Source organism: Triturus cristatus, chromosome 3_1, assembly GCF_964204655.1.
Source record: "Triturus cristatus chromosome 3_1, aTriCri1.1, whole genome shotgun sequence".
Taxonomy (NCBI): domain Eukaryota; kingdom Metazoa; phylum Chordata; class Amphibia; order Caudata; family Salamandridae; genus Triturus; species Triturus cristatus.
The window spans coordinates 757,144,758-757,160,869 of record NC_140583.1 but is presented as its reverse complement, the minus strand read 5'-3'; positions in this window follow the sequence as shown (position 1 = coordinate 757,160,869).

Genomic DNA, 16,112 nt, shown 5'->3' with positions numbered 1-16,112 from the left:
TCTCTGTTTAATATGTGTTTGTGATGTAAAGCTGTCCCCTTACATTGGGATAGGTAGTGCTCCAAAACACATTAAATGTGACAGAGGGGTTATGGAGGCATGAAGGGCACTGTTGGAAGGCGGTATTGAGGGAATCCGTGGAGGGGGGGGGCATGGGGGGTCACCACAAAGATTGCCGCCTGCATGGGCCCCGCCAGTGCTGAAGCCGGCACTGTGAAACCTCTCGGAGCTCTTCACTTCATCCCTCCCTTCACATCCCTTAATTAAAATGTCTCCTCGATCATGCCCGGGATGTTCCGACCAGCCCTCCCCAAGCCAATTACACTAAAAGGCTCCAGCATAGGAGGCCGTCGTACAGGTAATCTTCATCACCTCAGGAATGAGGCAGCGCCACCCTCTGCCGACCTAACGAAGGGAACAAGGAAGATGTGATGCTTGCGACGGTAACACGCAGGATGAAACGCTCATGTAATAATAATGGCCTCACGTGACGTGTAACTCTTTCCCCTTGCTAAAATGCAGTCTATCTTCTGACACATGCCGGCTGCGACAGGCTGTCGAGGGACAGGCCGTGAGGACAATCCTACAGCCAGGCTCGAAAAGTCACCCCCCCCCCCCCCTGGGAGGTGCAAAGCAGCACGGCAGCCCACCTGTTACATTCACCTTTCCTCCCAAGCAGTGCCTTTGCTGAAAAGTTAAATACACCAATAGGAGTTAACCTATCTTTTCACCGAGGGTAAGGCACAGGGCACTGGGAGGCTGGTCAGTGACGTCTTAGTGTATTCGCCATCGCCAGGAAACCCAGTCGAGAAAAGGGGCGGGGGTTCTACCCAAAGGCAGGGCTTTAAGTGGGCCGGGTCTGTCCGGGTCTGAGCACCGGCAGTTTTTTTTTGGGGCCCTCGAAACGGGTCTCTATCGGGCTCTATTTTCGTGGCTACTAAAGGTAGTCCGTTCTTTATTTTTTTTTTTTTCGGACCCGTTTTGAGGGCCCAAAAATAAACTGCCGGTGCTCAGACTCTGCCCAACGCATAGGACTGGATTTTATAACCAGCGATCACAAACTGCGATCAATTCACCAGCTTTGTGTGTTCCCTCGGGACTATGCAGAATAGCTCAGCTCGAGAATCTGGGCATGCTTCCGGCAGCGCCTTACTGTTCCGGCTTTTGGAGCAACCAGTGAAGAGATTAACAATTGTAAATTGACCAACAATCACGAGCAGGCGCGCAACACCCATTGGGCTCACCGGGCTTCAGCCCCCCCCCCCCCCCCCCCCCGGTCATGTTTGTCAGCCCGGCTGAGACAGCCTCGCGGGCTTGCGTCCGTCTCATTGAAGCCGCACCCGAGTACTTCACAGGTCTTTAAAGACCATTTACTCGTTAATGAGGCTTTTGTTGTGTTTTCACCCCTTCTTACAGCCACTCCGCCTATGGCTGGAAGACTTAGCCCCCCCCCGAAATCTTTTTCAGCCCCGAAATTTGGCTCTAGTTGCCCGCCTGATCACGAAGGTCTTAACTGGCGATCTTCCAGTAGGTCTCATGCAGGTTCTACATTTAGGTCACTTTAAATTCAGTAATTTCGTAGATTTCTACTGCTCATTTAGTGCTTGGATTGCGTGGAGTAATGTAGACTAAAGATTTAGGTGGGGGTGTCTTCTGCAGCGTGGTTTTTAGATTTTATTGAAAGCTGATGATTTTCTCATTCCAGCTTGAGATTGTAGTGTCAGGAACGACTCAGATTTTTACTTCGAGTCATTTACCGTCTCTACATTTACGTGACATTTCTTAGTTTCTTTGATCTATTGGAGAGCTGGGTATTCAGATTAGGGTCTGAAATCACCCTCCGAGGAATACTTAAGGGTTATTTTTGTTATAGGTTTTCGTAGAAGGATTTTGCTACCATTACACCACATCACTCAGCTGAAAATCTAGAGGCTGCAAATACACAACCTCTGTAGGCAAATTATTTTAATTTAAAATCCTTAGTATGGAAAATGAAAATTGATTAATGGATAGCCCAAAGAGAGTTATCAGTTGTAGGGAGGAAGGATGGAAGAAGCAAAGATGAAACCTGACCACCAATCCCTTTGACTCCTTTGTCAAGCGTTTCCATTTAGCTGCGAGCAGATCCTGTAGAATTAACAATTTATGTCTCTAACCCCACCACTATGAGCCCCCCCCCACCTTACCATCCAGCCTTTGAGGCACGGAGAGGGCATCTTCAAGGGTATTTTGGTCTTTCCAGTGGCTTTAGCACAGACTTTTCTTGCCAGGGGAGCCAGGCAAGGTATATATGGGTTAAGTTATAGAATTATTGCATGCTACCTCCGAAGTGTACTCTAAAGTCGTTCACCTTCTGGAATTCAGCAACCTGATGCACATTCTAGTCTATGCCATCTACTGGTGATAGTGTTAGAAATAGTGTAAGCGTGCAATACTTATTGATACTTGGCTCAGCCAAGTGGGACACGTCCATAAAGGTCAACTAGACACCTGTGGCATAGTCTAGCAATGTGTCAAATTCATGAAAACTAGGAGGGGTGTGTGGCGCCCCAGTTTCATGGTTTGCTTGCAGTTTATCTGGAGGCCTCCTGCTCCCCTTAGCACTGTTCTACCCACTGAGCTCTCATACTACTACTCCCTGGATTATTAGAAAATATTTATATGCATGCTCTTTAATTGATTATATTCTGAATGCAGCAAACGCAGTATTGATTTTGTCATGTCTTTTATTTATAACAATATTGTGGATTCCTGTTTATTATATTCAAATGCACTTTTCGGCTATGGTGGTTCCCCAGCCTTATTGATCCTGAAGTCCTTTGCTTTCCATGTGAACTTTGTCAGATATTTGCTATGGTTAAAAATATCAGCCTCTGCGACTGTACAGCAGCACTTCACAGAGCATTCGAGCACAAATCAGGCCTTTAAGAGATCTGGCGAAAAGCGAGGTCAGTAGGTCATAGAGGCGTGCAGACTGCATGCACATCCAATCCGTGGCCTCTTTGTAGGCCACACGGAGTGACAGTCTCATATATTCCTATGGGAATAGTTGGATGATGTGAGATATGCAGATGGAGGATTTAAGGGGAGAGGTGTTGGCCTAACGGCTAGGGCGCTCGACCTCGGACCTGGGGAACTGGGTTCGAGTCTCGGTAATTTCGCTAAAACATCCTGTGATTCTGGGCAAATCACTTAATCTCCCCGTGCGTAACAAAAATGAATGTGTGTCCTTATGTAACGTAACCGGTGCTATGTAAAGCGCTCTGATAACCTATTCGGTTCAAGTTCGCGCTATATAAAACTCTAAAAAACAAAAACAAAATAATACAGCCTTTCTATACTATCAGGGAACAAACACACTGAATATCTTCGAGGGTTTTGGGGAATCCTGCAATAGATTTCTAAGTAATATAAATATTCTTTACATGTTTTTTAAAGTGTTTGGTATTTTTATGGGTTATACTTAATAAATATACCTTTTTGCCTATTTTATTATCCTTTGCTGGATGCGACTTCATGATTTTCTTAAGCACACAGTGCTAGTTATTTTGATTTAGACCACGCCCCTACTCGGATAGGCCACGCCCCTTCAAGACATTAACCACGCCCCTTTTAGAGCACCCCCAGTTTTTTTTTCCCACTTAAAGCACTGCCCAAAGGGTTTCATCCCATACGGGTTTCAGCCACCTTGTTTTCTTTGGCCCTGCTCAGCATGTTTTTGTTTTAGATAAATATACTCCTAAAGCAGATGTTTGTTTCACTAAAACTAGAAAAACATTGGCCCTGTGGTGTAGGGAGTTTTCTCCCTGCGGTGAGATCCACTGTGAGTTTTCCCTGCAGAGGTTCTGATAGGCAAGGAAGGCTGTCACTGTTACCTGGGGGCCCACTGACAGCGAGGCCACTAGGGAAAATATATCTGATGGCAGCGCCATCAGAGCTTTCACAGTGGCGGATGGTAAACATTTAAAGTGGTGAGGCACAAATTCATACACCAAAGTACTGTACCCCTTCCAAGGAGTATCAGCAGTATAGTGGGAGCGTCCCCCAGAAAAAATGTGGAAGAGATGACAGGTTGAAAATGGGCAAAAAGACACAGTTTATGGTAGCAGGAAAAGGGTGAGAGTGGTCCATGGATAAAGAAGTGGGCAGTGCGCTACAGTAAAAAGAGGGTGTGTGCGTTCAAATTACGGTAGAAACTGAAGGAACTGAATGAGAGGCATGAAAGATGTGGAAAAAGGTAGAGAGAAGATAGAACCCAGTATAAGAAAATCTAAAAGCACATAGTGAAGAATAATGACCACAGAATAGGCAGCAAACAGTGAAAGAAATCGAAAGGAGAAACATTGAAATGAAAGCAAAAAGTAAAGGGATAGATGAGAGATATATAAGAGAGAGAGGACAGAAAGTAACACAGTGGAAAAACAAGATGGAGACAGTGGCAAATATATCCAGAAGGAGATATGGAAGGGAGCATGGAAAACAACAGTGATAGGAGAGAAGTGAGCAGTACAGTAAATACCAACCAACCTGACTCCACTTACTAGAGATTCGTCATATTCAAGAGTGCCGTGTCGCATGTTCTCTGGTTCAGAACAAAAAAACAGGGAGCATTCCATTGGAGGTGAAACATTGCTGAGCTAGCTAGTCCTGAACCCTTAGCGCCGGTCCGGCTGATTGGAAAGATTGAATGGGACTTAACCTGCCAGGTAACCTAACAAGCATTGGCATAGCCAATAGGTCTCGCCTTTGGGACCTTATAAGTGTTTAGCCATGCAACAGTTGCATAACTAAACACTTATAAGGTCCCAAAATCGAGACCTATTGGCTATGCCAATGCTTGTTTTAACTGCTGCAATCTATTGAAGCCTCACGGAGAACATCAAAGCGGCCGTGGGGCCGCGAAAGTGAAAGTAATCGCGGTAAAGCCCGACGCGCGTGCCCGCGCACATGCACTGTAGCTCTAGGCTGGCCTGGTAGCACTTTTTGGAGCCCTCACACAATAGCGCATGCGCTGGGTCAGGCGAGCCCTAAAAAAGCTGAGAGGAATTCGTATGTCAGAGTGAGACCACACAAAGGCCGTGTAGTGAAGGGTTAGGATGAAGGAAATCTACAATAGCCTTTAAGTAGGAGCGTGGGATTAGAAAGAAAATGTTACAGTTTAAATATATTTCTATAAGATCCCTCAGAGTGATGTCCAATTTCATAACCAACAGCCTATACATTAAAGGCAATTCTGTGGTTTGTTAAACATGTAGCTGGCTTTTTATCGAAGGAAGCCCTTTCCTTCCTTAACTGGGCCTCTTCACAGATCGCAAATTTCAATATTCCCTTTCCTCCACATGTCAAACTCTACAAAACAATGAGACATGGTTGGCATGCGGTTTTCAAAACACCATCTCCTTATCTCCTGGCAAATAAACCTGGGTCTGAGTTTGTTCTCTTTCCTCGTAAACAATTATCTAATGGTGTATTTGCCCAAGTCTCTGTTTTCATTTGATGTAAGTTTATTGTGTGTGTACATGTTATAGATGGTACAGGAAAGAAGGCAGGCCTCCCTCAAACCAATCCCCCCAAGTAGCAGTCCGAAATCTGGTATCAACAGTAATTCTTCAGCAGCAGCGTGTTTGCTATTCTCACTTAGCTAATTGTATTAAAAAACACTATTTTTTACAGTAACACCAACTCTATGGCTTGGACTATGCAGACGGACCCAATACCTCCCACCCAACAGGCTTCCAAATTGCACACACACAAATTTAAACACGCACTCACTCATACAAGCATACCTGCACACACCAACACATAAAAAGACATTTACACAGACATACACATGCTCCTGGCATACAGACAAACGCACACTCGTACACATTTTGAGGCCAGGAAACACAAAACATACTTGCTCCTTTATCTGCATTGCAGGGCAGGCCCATGTTCCAGACTCCTCTGACTTCTAACCTCTGCTAACAGCACAACGGTGTCAGGCCCATAAGCTTTCACCGAATAGAGTAGGAGGTACCGAGGTGTGCCTTGTTTCTCTATTCCGACTTCTGATAGGGTAAGAAGGGTCATGATTGGCAAGCCCTCTTGCGCCCTTATCTCTTGCTTCAGCACCTCACGCTAGTGCAGCATGTCAGATATGTATTGTGACTGTGTGAGGCTGGGCCCTATCAGTTCCCGCCTGACACATGCACAATGCAGCCCGTGGAGAGCTTACCTGCTGGTAATGTGATATTACAGCTTTTACATGCAAATAAATGATCCATGAGATCATTTGTTTTCAGGGCACAAGTCCTATGAAAAGAAGTGGGGGGTCTAACCAAGTTAGGCAGTCAGCAAGTGACATCATGGCAGGTGCCATCACAGCGCACGATGTCTCGCCACGTGACATTGTACATGACCTCACCGGAAGTGGCATCACAAGAAGTGACATCAGATAGCAAGACCTTACACATATTTTCATCAGATCACATGAGTACATTTTAAGTGCATTATCAGATTCAACAAATTAGATTTGGTGTTTGGGTTGTGTCAAATAAGTGACGCAATCGTGACGGAAAATCTGGGCCTCAACTTATATATATATTTTTTTACAAAACCTGTCGCAAAGAAACTGGCAACAAGGAGAAGCCTGGTATTAGATCTGTTCTGCATAATTGGTTGCAAAGTCTGCATTTAAAAATATTTTATGGGGTTAAGGCATCTGCTGCAGAGGTAGCTAGTAAATAATAATGGTGAGATTTAATGTATTTGTTGGAGAGATTTGTGTTTTGTGTAGTCCCAGATATGAATGAAAGTAGTACAGAAAATTAATGTGTGTCCTGTAAAGCACATCATGTAACACGCAGATGACATTTTTTATTTTATGTAGATAGGTAAATGCGTTACTACTTTGAACACTGAGATCCTTTTGTTACTTTCAACTCATAAGGTGTAATCCTTCTAATATAGCACAGTGAGCTATGAAGGACATGAGACTCCTACACCATATAACGCATCTTGTACCTTAATATGCACACTTACATGAGTTATTGTTAATGGACAATATGTATGTTATGTAAAGCGCTATAACACCCTGCACTGGGATGATAGCGCTATACAATAAATAAACAAGCATTTACAATGCAACGGTCTCGGCATTGTTAAAGTTAGAGCTATTGGCATTGCTCATGACAATGCCGTTTCTTTAAATGTTTTAAAAACAAAAACATAAACAAAAATAATGTCATGAGCAATGCCAATAGCTCTAACTTTACCAATGCCGAGACCATTGCATTGTAAATGCTTGTTGAAAATTGGAACAGAACAATTAATTTTAAAGTCCTGCGGTCCCAACAGTGTAAGCTGCACTTCCAACTGAAGAGAAACACATGAGGCCTCCCCCAAGAAAAACCCGCATCCAACCATTCCCGAGCCGTGCAACATGTGGACATCCCGAGGTGCAGGGCAGGAGCACTGTGCACCCGAAACCTGGGACCTACGCTCCTTTTCGTTTGGGAGACCAGATCAGGAGGCTGTAAATTGGGCATAGTCTGCGGGTAAGGAGCAACACGGGGGGCGACAAACTAAAGTCCCGCTGCCACCCCAGGCCCCAGGGATTAGCAAGCCGGGGAGGGGGCCTCTACCCCTCCCCCTCCTCTCCGAGGCCTGTGGATAGTTGCAGTCCCAGGAGAGGGGGAGCCTCGCGGCACCTCCAGCTCCCCCTCCAAGCCCACATGACCGGGCAATGCCCGTGGCAGTGCCAGCGGAGAGGGGGGTGGGATCCTTGCCCTCCCCAACCCGCGCAATATCGCCGGAGTCCGGACCCGACTCCGCTGAAAACCGAACCGTGGAGGGGATCCCGGTTGCACTGCCCACGACCCCGGCAGGGGCCGCTACTCCATGTGCCCCGGGAGCTGACTTACGCCCCCCCCCCCCCCAGACGGACTGCAACCAAGGCAATGGCCGGGCTCAGCAGCCCTGCCTAAGGGGGAGGGGTGGGGGGGGTGAGCACTCACCGCAGCCAGCTCCTGAGACTATCTGGAGCCTTTGTTTACTTGGGAGTTTGCCACCACGTCTTTGTGCCAGCTTCGGGCGTGGGTGCAAAGTAGTGGGCACATCATTCTTTGTCAAGCTGACCACGAACAGACTAGTAGTGGCTTGCGGGAACTGACAATCCACCGATTCCACTAGGGCTTTCATCACCTACTTGTGTATTTTCGCTATAAATGTGGCTTCCTGGGGGATAATTTGGTGTCATTTAAGTCCGCCTCTAACAAGTTTGAAGGTCACAGATCGACGGGCCTTTTCACATGTCCTTTTGCCTCATATATAGATAATCTCTCATGGGCAGGGCCCACTGCGGTAGTCAGCTTGGGAATTGGAGGCATGCCTTGGGTTCTCACCCGGCAGGAGCCGGAAGCAATGCGGGGAGACTTCGCCCATAGGTTTACACCTGCAGGTACAGTGGTTAGCCTCCCCATCCTCTACAATTGGTGGAAGGGCGCACAGTTCCCCACATGCGAAGGTGCATGTGATACGAGATGTGGTATCGAGGTTGTATATGTTTTGTATTGTAGGTATATAGCGCTTGGAAGCAGCATGTGTATGGGGAGGTGATACAGGGAGATGCAAGTGATATGAGAGATGCCGGGGTGCAGCGCAGGGAGCAGTAGGTTGGGGTACAGCGATCGGTCGTGGAAGATGCTGGTAGAATACAGGGAGGCGGAATGAGATGGGAAAATGGAGTACAGTTTGTTACGGGAGAGAGAGGGCGTATCTCACCTGTCTATTCTCGATGTGCCGCTCTCGCTTTAGCCTCGACTCCCACCTGTTCCTGGCTCGGATGGAGAGAAGACGCTCAACCAGCCCGAGCTTCGCTAACGCTGAATCTGCCGCAGAGCTACGTGCGATCAGGACTCCAGTGCAGGGTGCGGGGCCTGGCAAACAGAGTTGGTGCCATAGACAGAGGACTGCACATTCCATTTCAGCAAAGCAACTACTGTAAATTGTGAATTCACGTGTTAAACAAGGAGATCAGGTGAGGGAGCAACGCCGGGACACCACCGCCTTTCTCCGAGGCAGAGAAGAACTGCCTCGGAGAAACGCAGCGTCCTTTACGGATTCGGGGGCGTGTTTTGCTGTTGTCTCCTCCCTGAGACTTTTCGCAAAAAACACGCCCCCGATCCGAAAAGGACGGGGTATGATTGGAGTGACGGGACCTCTTCTCCAATGGCTGGCCAGCATTTACTAGGCCAGCCAATGGAGAAAAGGGTAGAAGAGGGGCGGGTTCAAGCCCCTCTTCTCCCAAGTCATTATCTCTCGCGAGCGAGACTGCGCAAGCGCAGCCATCGCTAGCCGAGACCTAAAAAGTGCTATTTAAATTGTTATTTGTGTGAATTCTGGGACAGACCCACACATGTGGCATTCTTACATTGCATGGACTTGTGTACGGGGACTGAACAAAATAAAAAGCGACAACCGCATGCCCCTCTTAAGTACCTGTGAAGACATAACAAGCGGTGTGCTTTTATTTGCCCTCTGTTGCATTTTAGTGTGAGGTTCCACGCCTCCTCCAGTCGTGGTACTCGATCAAAAGGAGGCCTAATGGCCCCTTAACCTCGGCCCAGCTGGAGGTGAAAAAAGATCGTTGCCTGCACATTGCTGCTGGGAATGGAAAGCAGATTCAACATGCAGGCGCTGCTGAAGGTGTCCCGGTGTCTCAAAATTACAGGACAAGTTCAGCATTTTTGTGTGTGGCCAAACTTCTTGGCAGGGTAGACGGCGTCCACCCTGTGAAAATTGTGGGTGGACGCCGTGTACCCGGGTGTACCCCTGACTCGTGCCCTGCTTGTTTTCATGTAAAAGCTGTACATTCAAAGCAGTTAGTGGCAGAGCAAGGTGGCGGGTCAATGCCCTGGCACCCCCTATGGAACAGACACTGCTGCCATCACTGCCAAACATAACTATAACATTATCAACCAGAATATTGGGTTAACAACTGATATCAATATATAAAAAAAAGTTTGGCAGACTGTGGTGAACTAAAGAAAAAGAAAAAAATGAGCTACTTATAATTAAGAAAGAAGTATATAGTATGATAATTATCAGAGATTAATCAACAAGAAGTTTTCCGAAATAATTCCTGTTTAAGAGAATATTTATGTACCTTACTTTTTTTCTTTTTTTAAACTTTATTTACCATTTTGTTACAGTATAGCGAAACAATCATAGTCGTTCACTGTCTTTGACATTGCAATTGAAGACAGTGAGATGGAGCATAATGTAACAGTACAGCATTTGTCATAGCATGTAGCAATAAGGAGAAGAGTAGCAGTTAGGCTAAGAAACACAATCTCGATGGCATATGTCCTTGTTTCTGATACCATCCTTCCGCCGTCCAGCAGCGGGAGCCCGAACCCTCCTGCACCCAATCGTCCCAAATGAGGCCATACAATCAAAGAGACGTGGTTATTACAAGGTAACTCAGCACAATGGGTAGCAAACAATGGAAATTGACGAACCAGATTACCCCACCCCGGCAGGGACAATGCCCCATTCCAGCTGAGAGGCAGATGCTTGACGAACGCTCTCCATATAGGCCCTGCAGGGTCCTCAAATATCCTTGGGGCGGGAGGAGCTAGGCAGTGTGCTGGAATATACTTCGCTATTTGTGTTACAATAAACCAGACTATTCAACCAACTCTGCAAAATGGGAACTGTCCTACGGCCCCAGTGACTAGCAATTTCTCTTTTAGCCAGCAGCAAACTGAGGGATACACATTTCCTAACGCTTTTGGGAAAGTTCACTACATAACCCAGGAGAGCCACTTCAGGTGTGGGGGTGAGGGTCAGCACCGTCATGTTACCTATTGTTTTGTGCACCTTCTCCCAAATTGGCAGTAGTTTTTGGACAGGATGTAGCTTACTTAAAGAGCTGATAGTACATTTCCTAGTAACAATAATCTAGGTTCACCAAGTATGAACAAGAACAGACTTAAATCCTTCCATGGGAAGTGAACGATTTGTTAGTTGAAGAAAATAATAAAATCTCATAATTTAATTCAAACAATAAGTAAATGATGTGACAATGCAAATAATTCCCAAATGATTCACTTATATGAAACAGTATCTGAAATATCAAAACTTTATTATTAATTTTCCATTCTTTGTTACAGAATTCCATGACAAGTGGACAGTCAAGTATAAGGCTTAATGATCCAGGATCAGAGTTACAATGCCAGCATACATTTATCAAGCAATTTAGCTTTGAACAGTTTGTAAGGGGCCACAGACAACTATAAAATATAAAAACATTTGTTTCATAAAGAGAGACTGGCTTCCAACCTGAAATATCACTGGACCATATAATTTACCATATAGCAATAAAATATGCAAGGAGAGCTCAGAATTCCGAAAGGTAGAAATATGATTCAAATTGGTTTTGTTGACACTGGAAACTTGTTTATATATGCTTTAGAAGCTATATGACTTTGTAGGTTGTATAAGTTTAAGCATAATACAGCAAATCTATAAGGACTGCAGCCACATTGAGAGTTTGGTGGGCTGCCCAGGAGCGGCCCGTGCAGCTAAGAGCGGTAGGGTGGTGGGACTGGGTATTTGACAAATGAAGACAAGGGAAAATTAAGTAAATAAATAATTTTCCCTTGTCGTCGTCTGCTTAATCTCTCCCACCCGGCCTCACCTCTCTTACATGCATGGGCCGCTCCTGTGTCTGCACACTCTATTATCACTTGGGCGTGTAGTGTCTTGTAAATAAAAGAATGCTTGAACTCTTTTGGTTCCCCCTGTACACTGTAGGCCTGTGATATATGTGTTGGAGAGGTGAGTTGAAGGCAGGCTTAGAATGTTGAGTTCTGACTTACAAGCAGTGGAATAAAGTCGTGTAATATGACTCTCCGTCTGTTGCATGTTTACTGGTGAGTACCTCGGATGGCAGGACACTACAACTGACTATAAGATTGGAGATACGAAGCCCATACATTAACAGCGCTGTTCTGGAGAGTTTGCTGGGCTCCAGTAAACTGCTCATGCGTGTGCCGCAATGGAAGTGCAGAATCAACACTGTTGGAGTCTCAGAATTGAAAGTTTATTGTGTCAGTGGTCAGGAACTGAATGAAATGATAGCAAATAAAGGTACTGTGACATTAAGCAAATTAATGCCATAGGTTATATGGAGTAAGAACACTAAAGGCTGGTGCAACCAGGTTACGAAAGCAGCGCACAGCTATAGTTCAGTACAAATAAAACTGAAATTCAGGTGCAATGAAACAGAGATTAATCAGGTGTTTGTGAAGAAACATTTAAGAAGAACACCGACCAAATAGCATAAAGTTATCTGCTTTCAGGGACTAGTAGAATACAAGGTTTTTCTACTTACTGAAACCACTAATGACTCATCGTGTTACAACATGCTGCAGAGCAGCCCCAGAAGGAGGGTCGGTGGGGCTGTGCTTGCAGACCACTAAAGCTGCTGCATGGTGCCCAGAACAACTGCACAGACCGCCATCAAGTAAGGAGCTCCGATGTCGAACCAGGGCAAGATTCAAGCTACAATTGTCATTAAGGTTGACCCTGAAGCCAGCACATCACAAGGCACTAGAGAAGCTCTGTCTGATCAAGTTCCGCAGGAGGCGCCTGAGAGACCACTGTTGTCTACCAATGTATATACTGCTGCTGCATTCTTAAAACTGCTAACTGCATTTGATACTGCCAAAAACAATATTGGCAATAAATAAATTTCATGGATAGAGACTTTTGAAGATTTCATTGATGCAATAGATAAAAGAAATCATAAAAAGATCATAAAGTATCTGAGAAACATGGCTGGTGAAGGAGTGAAAGAAGCCACAAAAAAGATACAACAAGAAGGTGAAGTTACGTATGATCAAATCAAAACAGCCTTGAATGTCAAATTTAGTCCAGTGCTGAATTGATTATGAAAGACACATATTCAGTCAAGACCGTCAGAAAACAGATGAAACCATTGTGGAGTTTGTTAAGAGACTGGATCTTCTGGGGTAGCACAGTAAATTCAATTCATGTAGTGATGAGGAAGCTACCCGCCTCAGAGTAATTGATGGATGTCGACAATGAATGCTGAAAGAAACTCTGAGCTTAGAACAAGTCCTCAAGGCTGCATGTGCTGAAGAGCGTGTTAATTGTCAAACAACGTACATGGAGGCCTGAGGCACCCAAAGTGCATCAGTCATGAGCATGAAAAGTAACCCAAGATATAAGGCCGAAGGACACAAGGTGATATCGCCACAGAAAAAGAAAACGAGTTACTGATGTGGACTGTCATTTCCGCACAAAGGTAAATGTCCCTCCATTGGACAGATATGCATCGGCTGTGGTAAAGTAAACCATTTTGTGATGACTTGCAAGACGAAGAGAAAAGTAGGTGTGTCACAGCGGGAAGACAAAATGGCAGACCAAATCTACCTCAGCAACGTTGGATGTGCTCCCACAAGGCCAAATGGTCACACCAACTGAGGCAAATCAACAGCAAACAAAGTTGATCTTAGTCTAAATCATCGACAAAGAGTTCCTCAGTATCATTTTCCAGTGAAAGTGACAATAACAGTTGTGCAATGTTGATGTTTACTTCAAAAAGGCATGCAGCTGTGGAACTAGTCGACTGTGAGGAAAAATCCACTGTGAAGAAAAGTCAACATGAAAAAACACTAAAAACATTCACACATTGTCCGAAGATCACTCGAAAGATAAACAGGTGTTCGATACTATTCACAATGGATAGCGGTGCATTGATAAATATCATGCCTGAGGATAATTTTCAAGAAATATCTCCATTACCACATCTTACAAATACACAAGACTAAAGTATACACATGGGCTGCCTCAACGCCCCTTAAAAAGGCAAGATTCATTTGAGCCACAACGAAACATGAGAAAACTGGGGTACAAACTCCTATATCATGTACTTCAAGGAACAGCTTCAAGTGTCTGCTGAGTTTCAACACTGCTGGGATATGGGACTGATATCAGTGAACTGCAATATGAATGCTCATCATGAAATCGTAAATCAATTTCCTTTCATTATTTCATGGGTTATGAAAACTCAAAACAATGAAAGTAAAGTTACATATAAATTAGGATGTTTATCCTGTTGCTCAAAGGCACAGATGAGTTGTGTCAAACATGACATCATCAAATGCTCCACTGGTCTGACACCATGGGCTTCTCCCATTGTAATAGTGCCTAAAAGAGACAGTGGAGGAGCTGTACGTATATGCGTTGACATGCGTCAGGCCAACAAGCGAGAGAGACATCCCAGACCACACATTGCTGATATGATAACTCAACTGAATGGCGCTAAGTTCTTCTCTTGACTTTACCTAAATAAATGATATCACCAATTGAAACTTGAAGAACAATCCAGGTACATTACAACCTTTTCTACGCATGTTGGTTTGTTTTGCTACAAGGAATTGAGTTTTGGTATATCCTCTGCTGCAGAACTTTCCCAAGACGTCATTCAACATATTATGCAGCCTTTAGTAAATGTATTTAACTTTAGTAATGCCATATTGTTTTTTGGAGCTACACAGAAAGAGCATGACAAAGCTCACATGCAAGTATGTTGTTTGCTGAACAATGCAACCTTGACTTTAAATTCTGACAAATGTAATTCAACAAGAAAACATTGAAATTCTTTGGCGATGTCTTTTCTAAATGGGGTTATGACACCTGATCCAGCTAAAGTAGAAGCATTGTTTACTGCCAATCCCCCACAAGACACTTCTATGTTAAGATCATTTCTTGGAATGGCCAGTTACTGTTCTAGATATATACTACTATTGCTACGGTCAGTGCATGGTTATGACAACTAACAAAAAAGAATATGTCTTTTCATTGGTCACGAGAATGTGAGAATGAGTAGTGGCTCCTCTGTTATGGCAGAGGAGTGTCACCCCACTGCTTCACAGCAGTGCCAACTTTAGAAACATAAAATGATAGTAACTTGGTTATTATAATTTTATGGTTCGTGTCCGTCTGCGTTGCGGGAGGGAGGTGCTGCTCTGCTCTGGGAGCAGGGAGGAGTGGCTTGCCCACTCCTAAGTGCGTAATGACTGTTTGGTCGGCCCTCTCAGGCTGCCCAAAACAGTCATGCACACTTCCCTATTCTCCATGCAGGCTGCAATACAGCCTGCTTGGAGAACATGCCCACCCCTCCAGCCCCTGGCTGAGCACTGTGTCACAGCGCTCAGACCAATCAAAGTGCTGCATTGCAGCACTGGCTTAGGGAATTGGCTTAGGGGATTGGCTAGTGATTGGCTTAGTGGAGGGAGCCTGGCTGCCTGCTTCCTCTTCCTGTCAGAGGCAGAAGAGCAGGAGCAGAGAAGACGAGGGACCCGCCCTCATAGAAAGTTAATTCTTCTTTTTTATTCAACCCCCCTGCATGACACCGCCCCCCATTTCCGGCCTTGCAGCCCTCCTCATGAACCCCTGTGCCCACCCCCACCCGCCCGCGAGCCATGCCGACCGCCCCTGGTGAGAAGAGCTTCCAAATGACCAAAAAAACTATTGAGAGTGCCACTGAAATGGGCTTCTTTGATACAGAACTTCATACAGAGGTTGTAGTTGACGCTAGCCCTGTCAGGTTAGGTGCAGCCAAATGCCCGGAGACATATCGTGGGATATGCCAGTAAAAGCCTGTCACAAACTGAATGTGCTTACTCGGAACCAGAAAAAGAAAGTTTGGCAGTGATCTGGGCTTGCAAATATTTCCATGTGTTTTTGTACGGCAAGCCCTTCACAGTAATTATTAATCATCAAGCACTGTTGACGATATTCGGCAGTCCCAATGCCAAAATGCCTCCTAGAATTGAATGTTGGGTTTAGAAGTTACATGAATACAACTGTACAATTCTTCATCGTCCAGGGAAAGATCAGAATCCTGCTGATTATTTTTCAAGAGTGCCATTATAATGCCCTGGCATCTAAGACAGCAGAGGTTTACATCAATTTTATTGTGAAATTGAGCACACAAACTACCATATTTTTAAAACAAATTGTCACTACCGTGAGCCAAGATAGTGACATGTTAAAGTTAAAAGACATTATTGCTCATCAATTGTGGAACCAGCACTCTC